Here is a 14469-nt window from a genome sequence, read left to right on the forward strand (position 1 = left end):
ATCCACTCCTTATTCGGCAAGTTGCCAACCTAGGCTATTTCAAACAATACACCAAGCCAACTAATTCATTCCCACAAAACATGATTTATCAATCTGGAGTTACTATTCTTACCACTATACTTGACATATAAAGTTCAAAACTATTTGCTAACACTAATCATGTAACACCGATGAAACATGTCATATACTACACTAGTCCATCAAATTGGCGAATCAACCCAAATATCTCATTTCACTAAATTACTACGTACAATCACATCCCCCCCGACATCACTATGATACCTCAAAATCGGCTACATACCTTCTCATATATAGTACTATTTTACAACGACTATAGAAAAGATAATCAAGGGGGTAAAGTCACATAATGGGGATAGTCAATCTTAATATTATAATATAACCCATTGCAATCTTATCAACATATTTTACTTTTTCACATTAAGTCTACTTACCCATGCACACATTTAGAAAAATTTCAAAATTCCTTTAATAACACTAAGTTTTCCCCCAAGTTAGTCTATACATGTAACTTGCTGACGAATCTACCCTTTTTAGTGTACAACCTATTGATGATTTCTACAACCACCATACATATCAATTCTATGATCCTTTCCTATTTTGAATAAATAATAATCATAGCCAGCCACTTAATTCACAGATTATTGTACAACCTACAAATATTGCTAACACATTAGTCTATCACTATGAAATGGAAAACCATCCCTCAATCAACGGTTATACAACTAAACTAGTTTTCTTATGCAAAAGGCACCCTCGTTACGACTTCTAAGCATGTGACATCATATAACTAACTTAGAGATCTTCTTACTACCAATAGGGTATGACACCTTAGCACATACTACTACTCGGTGGAAATATTGTTCAAACATTCTCACATATATCACTATCCTTAAGCATGACAGCTGCAATAACAATTTTCAACGAGACCGAATATGCTTCATACATTAGGCTCAAACACACGATTGACATAGATAGGGGTATAAACTCAAGCCAATACTCTTTAAAGCACTTATGGACTCCTCTCAAGTCCTTGTGCAATTTCATAATCATTCATGACTAAATCTGAAAGGACTACATCATTTAGATTCTAAGCTTCTTCACTTGAATTGCCTCAACAATGAGACATATCTAAGAACATCAGAGTAGGGAAAGAAATGGGATAACTTTACTTTCTTATAGATGACACCATAGCACAAACTAGTGTATGAAAGAGGAACATTCTGACTTTATAACACGAACTAGAACATTAAGAAAGAGAAACATTCCTAAATACCTTATAGCCTCCTAATTATAAGTGTGGTGTGCAACACACCCGTATGTAGGAATCTACCTGACGTGATTTTCCATACATCTTGGGACCATGAACTGTGCTCTGATACAATGTTTTTCAAGATTCGAGTAGGGGCCCTGGCCGTAATGAGCATTCCTAACCATGAAGGCTCGGATGCCCCTTTCTTTCTGGAAATCATGCATAACATTCATACAGTATGTAGAATTTGCGATAAAAATATACAAAATGGAACCATGGCCAATATCATTACACATGAACAATTTGGAAAGAAATTCTTAATATTGAAACCACATGACACCCATTTGCGAAATGTCTAACATTATAAGATCCAACATATGTCTTAAACAAAACTGGGGCAAGGCCCTAGTCAGACCATGAATCAAAAAAAGCCTTCCAAAATAGAGAAGGTTCACCAACTGTACACTTTTGTCTGACAAATCTATGGTTTAGGAAGATCCCTAGACTGAGTCTCAGACCCTAAAATATAGGGTTTCAATACAATTGTGTTGGTACAAAGAACAATCCCAAAAAAACAAAATATGCATTTTTGTAAAACGAACGTTAGAGCATTTCATAAATCTCATATCATCTTGAAATGGTTGAAAACACATGGGCATAATCTGAAACATTAGAAACACATTCTACAATTCATGACTCTACTCTTTATCTTTCTCGTAGCCAGATGGTACATCCGCCCTCGACTAGGCACTCAAGCCCCCAATCCATGTTTGCCACAAGGGTTGGAGTCTCTACTTCTCTACTACGCCATTGGGCCATCACCAGCATACAATTTCCCTTTCGAGTATCATAAACTCATGTCAGTAAATCATAGTTTCAAAATGAGTCATTTGACTCGTTCCATCTTTGGGTAACCGTCTAACTTGCTTAAACCTAATTTTAGATTCTTTAAATGATATATTCTTTGAAAAGTTCCTTCTTTATAAATCATTCGGGCACATCAAAATGGAGTATCTTCATACCCAAACTTGCAAGTATGTCCCCAAGAAAGACTTTTCATGGTAGGTAAGGATACCACCATACTGAATCAAACCTTGCTTGACATATTAATCAAGCCCCGTGTTGGGTATATAAAAATAAGCACATTCAAATTATTCATTGGGGTCAAATAGATAGAGTGTCTACAGACCGGGCTCTAGACAAAAATCTTTTTCCCCAAAGTTATCACCTAAACAAAAGGTTATACTCTCCACACTAGCATACGAATAATCATGGTTTATGTTATATCCTCCATATTTATCTTTGTTCCCATTTCCAAACATTTTGGTATGAGAACAAGAAGGATAAGATGTAGTATTTCTAGTCTTTGCATATGCGCACTCTTTTCTTCCCATGGGTCGATCTCTTCTATAGGTAGCATAACCAATCACACCACTTTGTATTTTATAAGAAGTACCACAAGATGAGGAAAATGAATCTTCATAACTCACATGTGCACTCTAACCATAACCATTAGAAGCTGCATAAAATGAATGGTTATTCTTTTAATCATCTTCATGATTGGAGTGGGAAGTGTAATGCTCCTCACATGCCCCTTCTACCTCATAAGAACCATCACATGGTTCTTTATCATATTCATAATCTCTATAGGAACTAGGATCATAATTCATCTCATATTGTCTTACGAAATAGTTTCCCTCATTCTCACACAACTTTTGATCATGGCTATATTCAAAGCCTCCATAATCCCCATCTTCGTTATAGTCATAACTTTGTTCTCCACAATCATAGTCCCCAATGTCATAGTCATATATATTCGATGCTACCGAAGACATAATTACGTGTAACTCCTTGTACCTACAAAATGAACAAACAAGATTATTAGTAAAAGTTTCTCACCACACTCCTAAAAATTCTCACCTTTGTAGACTTCACAATTGGATCGACAAATGTTGAAGATTGTTTATACTCTGGTGGTACATAGGGTCGCAATATCTACTTGTGGACAGAATGGATTCTTGTTTGAAATATAAATTAAAACTCAAAAACAAACTGTCAAACTTGAATCAAGAAACAACAACAAAAACAAAAGAGAAAAATGCACAATAAAAAATCTGATTCAAAAGCTAATTAATAAACAAATAGATTATTTATTAGTTTTTAATTAGTGTTTAAGAATAAAAAATGGATTTAAGAATAAAGAAATGAAGTTAAATGGTTGAACCTTACAAAACGTGAGTTGGAATGGTTTGTTTTGTGCTGGAACATGTTTAAGTGGATGTGGAGCTGACCTGGAGAACAAGAGGCATACCTCCAACACATAATCTACTATTTTGAGATACCTTGGTCCTGCTTTAGCAAGCCAGCTGCAGCTCCAAGGAAGATATAAGGCAGTGTTGAAAGTTGCTTTAAGAATGCAACAATTATTTTCTTTTTTTTCTCCAGCTCGTTTTTTGGCATAAAAATCCTTGTTTAATTAGGAGTCCTATCTTTGGAAGGAAACTAATTAATTATTTTAATTTTGGTGGAAATAGGTTGTTTCTTTGTCCTAGTTTTAGTTGTAATAGCAACTATTTAAGTTGCTAAGTTGGTGATCAATTACAGACGGTCTTTTAACTAGAAAATAATTTGTCTCTATGCATATTCTCTTCTTCAAAATCCATCTCTATTCTAGCGACTATATTTTGAATTGAATTCCTGTTATTTCCCTTTAATGGTTTTAAACCACCAATTGGTATTGGAGCTTTAATCTTAAGGGACCTGTGAGTGTGTGCATCAATCTGATCCAGTGGATACCATGAATAGAGAAGAAAATTTTTCTTTAATGCAACCACCAAATTTCAATGGAGAAAGTTATCAAATTTGGATAGTTAGAATACGGACATATCTGCAATCTTTGGATCTATGGGGAGCTGTTGAAGATGAATACGAGATAACTCCCTTCCTGAAAAATCCCATGGTAGCACAGATTAAATCTCACAAGGAGAGAAATACTAGGAAATCAAAGGAAATGGCATGCTTATTTACTGTAGTTTTATCTAATATCCTTACTCGTATCATGTCTCTAAAATTAGTGAAAAAGGTATGGGATTATCTCAAGACTGAGCATGAAGGAGATGAAAGGATTCGAGGGATGCAAATGTTGAATCTGGTACGTGATTTTGGGCTGCAAATGATGAAAGAAAGTGAAACCATAAAGGAGTACTCTGAAAGACTTCTTAATTTAGCAAATCGGATTAGATTGTTGAGTTCCACTTTCAATGATTCAAGGATCATTGACAAAATCCTAGTAATGGCACCTGAAATATTTGAGGCTACCATAAAAACCTTATAATAGGCTAAGGAATTGTCAAAGATCAAACTTGCAGAGCTCTTAAGTTCTTTCCAAGTACAAGAGCAACGATGTGTTATGAGATAAGGAGGAGTTATCGAAGGTGCCATACTAGCCAAGCATCACAATGATGGACGTTCTAAGAAGAAGAAGAATAAGAAGTACCAACCAACTGATAAAGAAGGTGCAGTGCATAACAACAAAAATAAAATAGGTGGTTTCAGAGGAAACTACCCTCCTTGTAAGCATTGCGGCAAGCTCAAACATACACCTTTCAGGTGTTGGGAAAGGCATGATGCTAAGTACACTAAGTGCAATCAGCTTGGGTTGAAGAAATCATCTACATAAACAAAACTTAGCAGCAAGATGTAGAGGCTTGAGTTGTTGTTGAACAGGAAGAAGATTATCTCTTTGTCGCATTATGTTTTACAAAAAGTATCTCAACCGAGTCATGGCTGATCGATAGCGGATGCACAAATCATATGACTTGCAATAAAGATATTTTAAAAATATTTAAGGCATACTAAAGTTACAAAAGTTAGAATTGGCCATGGTTGTTATATTCTAGTTGAACACAATCTGGCACTAAAATAATTTCTGATGTTCTTTATATACCCGATTTGGAGCAGAACTTGTTAAGTATGGGTTAGTTATTAGAAAAAGGTTTCAAATTGTATTTCAAAGATAAACACTGTCAAGGAAGCATCTATACAAGACCTATTTAAAGTCAAAATGAGAGGCAGAAGTTTCTTATTAAATCCACTGGAAGAAGAGCGTGAATTTCACTAGTTGTGTGTAGAGCTACCTCTACTAAAAGAAGAAATCCCACTTGATGATAAATACTGGATTTGTTCTAGTTGCGATTGCAAAGTTGACTGTATTGAGTTGCGTAATGATCTTCAATGAACAGACCATTTTGTCACTGACAACTGGGAGAAAGTATATTCCAAGGAAGCTACTGCTGTTGCGTCTAGGGAGAAGCTAGATGTTATTTTTGGACTTCCATCAGATGACTCAGAGGATGATGACTACAACCCTGAAAATCTAAATCTAAAAAAAAATAATTCCGAATCTGAGAAAGAGGCAAAAATTTCCAAACTTGTTTCTGGCCTTGGAGAACAAGTTTCTTTGCCATTGTCTGGAAAGATGAAAGGTACCCTTAAGAAAAAATTGGCTATTCAAGTAAATGAACAAGTATTGACAGCCAAGAGATTGGCAGAACTGAAGTCACATCTTCTAGATCTTCAGTGAATAGCTATATGAGCACAATTCATGAGCTTACAATAGTTGTGTCACTTAATTTCAAGAAGATAATAGCAAATATCAATCCAAGCTTGGAGAATCATTTAAATGGACAATCAAAGAGCATAAGCAATGAAACACTTTCTAACTTGACAAGTGAAGTCAATTCACTAAAGCAATTGAAGCAGCAACGACTAGAAAGAATTTAAGATCTTGGCAGCTCTCTAATAGAACTTTGAAACCTCATGGAAATTCCAATGGAGGAACAATTGAGGTTTAACCATATCACTTACTTAGTTTCTTTCTCTATTGATGACATAACTAGACAATGATCCATTGCCATTCACGTTATTGAATAGGCTGAAGTAGAAGTTGAGCGTTTAAGTGCTCTAAACACCATTAAGCTGAGAGAATTGATATTTAAGAGACAAAATGAGCTCGAGGAAATCTACAGGAGTTTTCATATGGATATAGATAGTGAGACTGCTTGCCAGAGTTTAATCCATCTTATGGAGTATGGAAGTGATCTCTCTGGTCTACTTTCAAGCATGGATGATCAGGTGGTGAAAGCCAAAGAGGAAGCTGCTAGCAAGAAAACTATTTTGGATAAAATAGAGAAGTGGAAACATGCATCCCAAGAGGAAAGATGGCTTGATGAGTATGAAAAGGATGAAAATCATTACAGCTCTAGGGAAAGGTGTCCACATCAATTTAAAACATTCAGAAAAGCACGTATTTTTGTCAGCAAAATACTATGCCCCATTGAGTACTTGGCTACCAAGATAAAGACCTGGGAGAAGGAGAGAGGAATTACATTTTTTTTATCACAAAGCACTAGGGCTCAGAAAGATACTGTGTGATTTACATATGGAACAGAATGACAGTAGTGAGATTCTAGTTAATAACCATGCAGCTATTGCAATCTCAAACAATCCGGTGTTTCATAGGAAGACAAATCATTTCAACATCAAGTTCTATTTCTTGGGAGAAGTGCAGCAAAAGGGAGAAGTAACTCTGATCTACTACAAGTTTGAAAACCAGCTACCAGACCTGTTCACTAAGCTACTTCCAGTCATCAAGTTCGAGCTTCTAAAGCAAAGAATTGGTGTTTTTATTTCATAAAGCACGGAGGAGTGTTGAAAGTTGCTTTAAGTATGCGACTGTTTTTTTCTTTTTCCTCCAGCTCTTATTTTAACGTACAAATCCTAGTTAAATTAGGAGTCCAATCTTTGGTAGGAAACTAATTAATTATTTTAATTTTAGTAGAAATAGGTTGTTTCTTTGTCCAATTTTTAGTTGTAATAGCAACTATTTAAGTTGCTAAGTTGGTGATGAATTACCGATGGTGTTTTATCAAGAAAATAATTAGTCTCTCTGCATATTCTCTTCTTCAAACTCCATCTTTGTTTTAGCGGCTAGCTTTTGAATTGAATTCCTCTTTTTCCCATTAACGGTTTTAAACCAACAAGCAGATCGGCCGAAATTCAGCTTGTACAAGGCCAAAAAATGTGCTTTTATGGTCCCTTCTTTTTCCTTTTCTCTTGGAATATTCTTTAATACTCTGAATATGCTTTTGTACCAACACTTTTTCCAAATTTTCTTCCTCTTACTTGGATCAAACAACAACTTTTTGATAAATTAGGATCTTGAGGATATGAAGACCTCAAGAACAATGTGAACACCAAAAATTTCCAACTCTTTAACCATTTCTTGGAATAAGATGAAGTTTTAAACTCAAGAAATTTTCAACCTTTTAAACACATTCCAAACATCTTTAAGCCTTAATATTCAACCAATTGCTTCATATTTTCAAAATCATTTTATATTTGTTCAAGCTTCAAAAACACAAATGTAACACCCTAACTAAAGATAAGGGTCCCATATCAGAAAAACACAGGAGTATGCTAGGTATATAAGTAATAAAATCCTTACTCCCTAGTGACACGTTTTAAAGCCGTGCAGGCCTAGGCCCAGGCACAGAATAGGTAATATCACTAGTGTGTTGGGCCGTCACTGGGGTCTATTAGGCCTTAATTGTTTGGGTTCCCCGTTGAGGCCAGGGATATAGCTTGGGTCATGACAAGAATTGTGTCAGAGCCACTCCAATGTCAGCCTTGTCAATATGGGCCAGGGTTCAAACTAAGTTTGGGAAAATCCTAGTATGGCAGGAAAAAACTCAATCCTGAGTCTAGACAATTCCCATTCAGTGGTGTGAACCACAACAAGGACGCTGAGTCCATAATGGGGGTGTATGTAACACCCCAACTTATGATAAAGAGTTCTACATCAGCAAAACACAAAAAGATATTGGGTATATAAGTAAGAAAAACTTTACTCCATAGTGATGCATTTAAAGCCGAGCGGGGCTGGGCCTAGAGCTGACAATATCATTAGTGGGTTGGGCCGTTACAGGGGTCTCTCCGACCTTGATGGTTTGGAATGCCCATCCCGGCCAGGGCCCCTGCTCGTATTGTGATGTGAAATTTTGAAGTTTCTCCAAATGGGACAAAAATTTAACCCATTGTTCCTATCAATATAGTGAACACTTCTCCAAAAATTTCAACCTCAAATTTCAACAAAAAATCCATTGAACTAAGAACTCTTTTCTTCAAGTTCATGACAACAATGGTGGGCTCTTTGCAAAGTTACTCAATCAAGCCATAAATATCAAGGTTACAACCCTAATAATACTTGAGGGAGAAACTATTATAGAAACAACAAAAATGGCTCACAAACACAATTTTTTTGTCTTTTTTTTATCTAGAATGTTTTTGACATTTTTTAATTTTTTAATTTTCTATCTAGAGATACCCAAGATAGACTTCATGGGAATAAAATAAAGCTAGGATATGATACCTAAACATACAAGATTGAACCACGGAAACTAAAAACAAACACAAGCACTAAAGAATTGACGAAATTAAAATACGAAAAGTAAAGAGATAAAAGGGTAGATTGAGAAAGATAATATATAGAAAAAAGATGATTAAAGAATTAACAACTAAAGAGTATGGTAAACTCTTAAACCCCTAATTCAACTATCAACAAGCACCAATCGCTTAACCTAAATGCAAGGGAATCAATACGCCCTTACACCCACCATTTCTAAGAAAAATGCAACTTAAGCTTTTCCAATCTCTCAAACACTCTCTCTCAAGTGTTTTTATCGTTCGATAAACATCAAAAATATAAGAAAATAACCGAAGATAGCTAGTATTTATAGTCTTGGGATATTTGTTACATATGTTGTTCTAGTGCAGGCCACTTTGGCATCTGATTACGCAGATGGGGTAAAACTTGAGCTCTTATGGGGAGTTTAAGCAAATGGTTTGACCTACTTTAAGCAGGTAGGGCACACCATTGGCGCCGGTGGGGCACAAGTCCCTTCCAGGGGGCTTTTTAGCCCTCTTACACCCTCCTTTGACCTATTCAGGGCCCCTTAACCCTTCCTGTATTTTCTAGGAACTCTAAAACACTCCTTAAATGGTATGTAGATGCCTTGGAACACATTTAATTTCTTTAATATCATGGGAGTGCCAGTAGCCCTTGGGCTGGTTTCCTTGTTAAGGTCTTGGGATGAATTCATCTCCCGGCTCAAAGCTATCTTCCACACATGGTGTTGTCTTCTTGAGAGCTTGAAAATGGTTCCACAAACATATCCCTGCCCACCATATATGCCATGGCTTGGTACCTTTTTATTGACCTTGGGTTATAGTCCTTTAAATTTTGATACCGTTTTGGATTGTATCACAATCCAACTGATATTTCAGAACTAATGACATCATAATATTTACCAAGGGATATTTTATGAAAGGGTATTGATCAAAGTCAACACTAGGCAAAAAACTCCAACTTCCCATCAAACTATCTAAAACACATTCGATCACCTTGAGATCTAAACCAACCACGCTACTGATCCAAAATCTACTTTGTGGAGCTGATAAAACTGGCAAAATTCTCATCCGATGCCTAAATCTCTAAATTTTAATTAAAGTCAACTCTACCAATTTTAAAATCTTCCATAGTAAAAGTAGAATCACATAAAATACAACCAAATGCCTCAAAAACTATGCCACCTACTCCCACAGACTACAAACACTAATGTTCAAATAACAAGAAGGGTAAAACAATAAAATGCACAAGATTTTTGTTTTCATTACCTTTGACCTAAAATTTATTCTTGGGTATACTGCAACAATATGTTGCTTGTTTGGTTTGCATAATTCTCATTTTGAATTCCTTAATGGATACTTTAAACACTTTGACGTATGAGGTGTCAACACAATCTAAGGAGTTCTATGGGGAGAAACAAGATGACTATTAACAACAACTAATCTCTGTAGGGAATGACCAAACTATGGGTAAAATGATGGCCTCAATTCTAGTGCACTCCACCAATAATGTCTAAATGGTGGTGAGAGATCGAAGAGTTGGGAAAACATGGTATGATAAGAGAAGGTTACATCCCCTTTGAGCTTTAGTAGCTACTACATATGTATCTAACCGAGCCTTTGTAGTTCCACCATTAGTTGCAGGACATATTATGACTTAGATGAGTACTCCAAATAATAACATTGCACACAATGATCATCTTAATAACCTTGGAACTAATAAATTTTAAGGTTGGACTATCTTACATATTCAACACTTTTAGGAATTATAAGTTGCTGGAGGTAGTCATCCTTCTCATCATATTCTACAAGATGCAGATTCTTTTGAGGAAAGTGAAGAAGATGAATTGCTAGATAACTGTATTTGAAATATTTCTAGGGACGTCAACATATCTCCTAGAAGACAAAGAAATAGGAAATGTAATAATAGAAACAAATGTTCTAGTAAACAACATAATTGAGATGCTAAAGTCTCTGAGGAGTTTATGTCAAAAGAACTACTGATGATATTCTGCAAATAAGAAGGTCATAAGGTTCAAAAGAATTAAGAAGAAGAACTAAAGTACTTTCAAGACCAGTTGATTAAGTTGGAGGAAGTAGACAATGGGAAGAACCAGATTGATAGATCGACAAAATGTATGGAAGATCAAGAAGGTCATCACAAATTTTGAGCGGTTTGTCCTGAGATTGGTATTGCCATCCGCTGACATTTTCAAGCATGTTTTTGGCTACGGGATGATATGCATGGCTAATAAATATAAAGAAATAGAACACACAACATGTTAAGTCATGGGATTCTATTGAAGAGAACATTTCTAAAACTAGTGGAAAACTTATGTTTAGATGTTATTATGAATTTGTAGTTGTTATCATACCCACTCCATTCTTGGGGCTTCCTAAAGAGCCATTGCAAAGCACATATAAGAATCAATCTGATCCTCTCCTTTTTTTTCATAGGTTTAGCAATACATTAAATCCTTCCTCCAAAGTAGCTTTCTTATTGACTTCATAATTCAAGAGCTTTGACATTTCGTATCTTCTACTCGGGTTGTAATTATTAATCTCTATGAAAGCTATTGTGACAGATTTATGAACTTCCTCACCTTAATTTCTTCAAGAATTTTTACTTTTCATTGTTATCAGCTATCTAATACAATCCAAATTGCCTCCGAATCTTTCGATAGGATATTTATGGTGCTAGAGGTACTTGAAGACATCATAATTTCATCAAAAGGGTATAGGGCAGCTGAATAGATTTTGAGGCCTAAAGTAAAATGCTTGACAGAGGTTTTGTTCAAAAGAGTTGACAACTTGATGCTAATTTTTTAAAAAAAATATTTTAATATAACTGACTTAATTCTTGAAATTGAAAAAAATATTTATTTCATTACTTTTGTTTTGATAATGAAGATATGAAAACTCTTGAGAGAGTGAGTGATAGCTTGAAAAAGCTTTTGTTGACATTTGTTTAGAAACGGTGCTTGTAAGGACGCTTCAACTCCCTTGCGGTCGAAAAAAGAGATTAGTTGCTTGTTGGTAATTGATTTGGTATATTTTTTAGTTTAATATACTCATTAGTTCTTATTTCTTTCTATCTTCTTGTGATAATCTATCTATCTGCCTATCATCTATCTTTTTATCCAATTACATTTCGTATTTCAATTTTGTCATTTCTTTAGTATTTGTATTTGTTCTTGTCTTTGTAGATTACTTTCGTATAATTTGGCTTCAGAGCCGAGCTTGATTTCATTCTCACAAAGTACATCTTGGGTCTTGTTGTCTTGAAAAATAAATAAAACATAATTTTTTTTACTATTCACATTTTTAGGGTTAGGTCAAAATTTGATTCTTTGAATTAATTGTTTTATTGAATGTCTAGTGTTAGATTCTTGTTCTCTAACACTATAGGATTCTAAGGATCGAATTTGAGCTAAATCAGAGCAATATTAAAGATTTTACGATTTATAAGAACTTGAGTTTGAAGAAAAGAAAGTGGGTTGAAAATCCTGAAAATTTGGTGAAGAATATGAGCTAAATGATGTTTATAATGACTTTGGAATTTTAAAAGTTCCTAGATTCAAAATGTCAACTCATTCTGAGCTAACGTGGAGAAGTTGAAATTTTTTGCGTTCTTGGAAAAATTTATGCCACAACAAGTACAAACTACCAACTAAGCAAGCTGCCCGGCTGACCTACCCTTGGTCTGTGTTTGGACTGCTGCAGCAGCTCAAAAATAGCCCAAGACAGTGGGTTCTGCATATGACATATTCTTGGCCTGCTCTAGGGCTGCTCCAAACCTGCTAAAGTAGGTTAAGACAGCCTCACATGCACTTGGCATGCACTAGGGATGCCCCCAAGCTGCCTTAGTCACTTTCAAACACAATTCAACAACATCTCACCAACACAATTCAACACTACAACACTCCTTTATCTCAGGTTTGATTCATCTAGTTTCATTTCTTGATTCGTATTTTCATCTCTTAATTCTTAAAATTCTCAACAACTAGTAATTTACCTAGTAAGTTTATTGATTAGCTCTTGAGTCTGTTTCTTTCTTCGTCCTATTTTATTTGAGTTTTTATAGTTTTTAATTCATCGAAGATTCATCGCTCATGTCCGTATATATTTTTGTTGAGTCATTTCAAATAAAAATTCAATCCAGTGACAAGTAGCAACTAACACTACAACAAGAAAAATAGCCTATAAGGAAGGGAAATCTGGTCCCAAAAAGTCCTAATCTTGTCCCAATTGGTTTTTTAGGATGGGAAAAAACCGGTCGAGTCCCGTCCTAACAGGCTCCACTGCAAAAGCTCTATAGGGATGGCGCAATAAAGCCGGTACTACAAAACCTTTTGAGATGGCCATAAATTCTATTCTAATTATCCTTTTGTGGTGATATATCTCATCCCAAATAGACTAACTACCTTGTCCTAGTTATCCTTTTGCGACAATATATCTCTTCCCAAATAAACTAACTACCTGATCCTAATTATCTTTTAGCGACGGTATATCTCATCCCAAATAGACTAACTACGTGGTCATAATTATATTTTAGCGACGATATATCTCATCTCAAATAGACTAACTGCTTGGTCATAATTATCTTTTAGTGATGACATATCTCGTCTCAACTAGACTAACTACCTGGTCCTAAATTATCTTTTAGAGATGAGAAATACTTGGTCCTAAATTATCTTTTAGGGACGAGAAAAATTCTTTTCCTAGATCAACCTTTAAGGACGAGCAAAATCCCGTCGTAGATCAACTTTTAAAGACGAAAGTAATAAGAAGAATCATCTTAGAGAGGAAAAGTTGTGAAAATGCTTGGGGTATTGAATTCATGGTTCATACTAGTGTTATAATGTTATGTGTAGTAAGTTGTGATTCAAGTTAGTCTTGAACATAGTGAGAGAATTTAGTTCAGATCAGACGTTAGTATATGAAGTTATATGAACCCGTATGAGCATGGTATTAAAGGGGAGAAAGTAAGTTGAAAAGAGTATTTCAGAAGTGTTTCTAAGTTTGAAAAACTAGCAGTTGCATTGTCTTAGGCCTAGTAATTCTAAACTAGTTTATGTTTAAGAAGCCTATGTTCCATGTTACAAAGTTATAGCTATACTGATAATTCCTTCTTCAAATATCTCACGAAGACCATACCCAAGATTCAGTTTCCCTAATGTTATTATAACCTCCTGCTAAGAGTGTTGAAGAAATATTCCAGTTAAGTATAAGCGTTCAATATAATTCAGTCCGAATAGATAGCAATTTAGTTTAGTAATCAGACAGAGAAGTTCCCACGGTTTTTCTATCTTTCCTATTCTTAAGGTAATTTATTCACGTCCATGCAAGTTGCAAATTCAGTTTAGTCCAAGCATCATGTTTATGATTCAGCTATTTAGTCATGACTCAGTTCATAAGTGCTCAAAGCATAACCTCAGTTTTCCAAGTATACCAGCTCAGATAGTGTAGCACCCTTTGTACAATCTTAGTCTCATTGTCTCATGATTTGTGCCTGAATAATTTATCACTTCGCAGTTCTATATTAATGATTGTATCATGGAAATCTCAAGTGATTTCTAAACTCCTAGCATGAATTAGTTTCCTGATGGTCAATAAGTTAAGTCAACTCAGAATTCAGCTTCATGATAGAATTTCTAAAGTTTCAGCTCAGCTATATTCTTTGTTAAAAGACACATTATTCCATACTTTAAAGTTTCAATAAGTTCCTACCCATC

General features: G+C 35.1%; 1 pseudogene; it reads left to right on the forward strand.

The window, feature by feature from the left end:
- The first annotated feature begins 4067 nt into the window (after window positions 1-4067).
- On the forward strand, window positions 4068-6703 carry LOC124895821 (annotated as a pseudogene).
- Window positions 6704-14469: the final 7766 nt, after the last annotated feature.

Source organism: Capsicum annuum, unplaced genomic scaffold (genome assembly GCF_002878395.1).
Source record: "Capsicum annuum cultivar UCD-10X-F1 unplaced genomic scaffold, UCD10Xv1.1 ctg998, whole genome shotgun sequence".
NCBI classification, from domain to species: Eukaryota; Viridiplantae; Streptophyta; class Magnoliopsida; order Solanales; family Solanaceae; genus Capsicum; species Capsicum annuum.